This window comes from Mus caroli, chromosome 13 (genome assembly GCF_900094665.2).
Source record: "Mus caroli chromosome 13, CAROLI_EIJ_v1.1, whole genome shotgun sequence".
Lineage (NCBI taxonomy): Eukaryota > Metazoa > Chordata > Mammalia > Rodentia > Muridae > Mus > Mus caroli.
Window position 1 is genome coordinate 76,394,308 of NC_034582.1, and position 1,898 is coordinate 76,396,205.

At 43.8% G+C, this 1,898-nt stretch overlaps 1 non-coding gene across 1 annotated transcript; it reads left to right on the plus strand.

The window, feature by feature from the left end:
- The first annotated feature begins 1,221 nt into the window (after nucleotides 1-1,221).
- Nucleotides 1,222-1,352, plus strand: LOC115029155. The gene has a single exon (XR_003834721.1). It is a non-coding gene; the product is annotated as a small nucleolar RNA SNORA17 (small nucleolar RNA).
- Nucleotides 1,353-1,898: the final 546 nt, after the last annotated feature.

Sequence of the window (1,898 nt, forward strand, 5' to 3'; positions counted from 1 at the left end):
AAGGAAGGAAGGAAGGAAGGAAGGAAGGAAGAAAGAAAGAAAGAAAGAAAGAAAGAAAGAAAGAAAGAAAGAAAGAAAGAAAGAAAGAAAGAAAGAAGGAGAAGCAGATATTTGTTTCTGGTGTTCTTCTTACTCATCCTTTCTTTTGGTCCTTTGTGGGAGAGTTATTGCCAAACTTGAGATGAGGCCATGACCTTCAGGCAGCTCTTAATACCTTCCTGGTTCAAAGAAACTTTTTTTTTTTCATGCTTTGTTCTTTGAGGCATGCTCTCAAGCTACTTTTTATAAAAGATACATTTGAGGAAAATTGAATTTGTCTTTCATTCCTGATAATATTTTTATATTTAAGCACTTTATTGTAAGTTTGGCTTGCACTTAGAAAAACTGGTTTTGACATTGCATTGCCTCTGAAATTTGAAGCATTTTTATTCCTTTTTTTCGTGCTTTGAGAATTGGCATTCTTTTAAAAATTACTGTTTGGACTTACAGCATAACTACATCATGTCCCCCCTCCCTTCCTCCACCCCTCCACCCAAACCCTTCATACACCCCTTCTTGCTTTCTCTCAAATTCATGAGCTCTCCCTCTCCCTCCCCTCCCCCTCCCTTCCCCCTCCCCTTTCCCCTCCCCTCTTTCTCTGACACACACAGGCACATGCATCCCCCCCAAATATGTAATAAATAAACACAACCTGTTCAGTCTCTATAACTGTTACTTGTATGTATGTTTTGGGGACTGACTGTTTGGTATTACATAACCAGTTGGTGCTCTCTTCCTTAAGGAAGACTATCCCCCACTCTCAGCATTTCTCAGCCTCCTGTAGTTCTTTGTGTAGGATTGAGGACTCATAGTTTTTCCCCAATCCATGTTAGTATGTCTGTTGGTAGTGTCCTTGTTCAGCTTGTGTAAGAAGCCACATTGGTGGAACTTCATGGGTGTAAGTTCTGGCAACACTAGGAGATAGTCTGACAGAAAACTCTTTGTTCTTCTGGCTATTCTTGTCTTTCCACCTCCTCTTCTGTAGTGTTTTCTGAACTCTGGGCATGGGGTTCATGTTAATTTTAATTCCAGCATAAGAGACATGGGTCTTTCTTCATGTTGAAAAAATATTACATCATCTGTATATATGTACTATGCATGCATAAATATACAATGAACACCCTGAAAATATCCTAAGACTTCCTTTAGCATGGTTATTTTAATTTCTTTAATAATATTTTTCCTGCCCCTAAAGGTGCTGCAGGTGTGACTGCTATGTCATGAATGTGTCAGTAGGTGGCAGAGAGGAGAGACGCTGTGTCCTGTGTGTGGCAAGTGTTCTGACCTATTTGAACAATTAGTAGCCTAACATTTCCTGGGGGAAAAAGGTCCTGAGACAACTACCAGTCTAGAGCTGTGCAGGTCCTTACAGCCTCCAGGATGGGGAGCAAACTGGATACTAGAAGAACCCCACCTGGGACTCGGTGCCCTGGGTGGAAGTGAGCCCTAACCAGAGGACATTCTCATGGGGCCACTCTGGCAGGCTAGGTGGGGAGCAAGCCGCAAATGAACACCAGACTGGAACCATGGGAGCTAGCCTGAGATGGTCAATGGTCAGGCACTGCACAGGCTTGGGAGTGTGTGTGTGGGGGGGTAAGTCATGTCCAAGATGATCCCTGCCCAGTGCACAAGTGGGACATAGCACTCCTGAGATGACCCCAGACACTCAGAGACCCCAAACACCTCTAAGAGGAGCCTGTAAGTGGTGGAGAAATGGAAGAGAAGAGAAACAGAAAGATTTGGGCACAACGAAGAAAGGCAGAACTGGAGACTTGAGGATAGTGATGTGATAGCCTGATGTGAGTCGTTGATGATCCCAGCTGGGACCATGGTAGAGTCCTGGCCTCTGTTGTCACTGG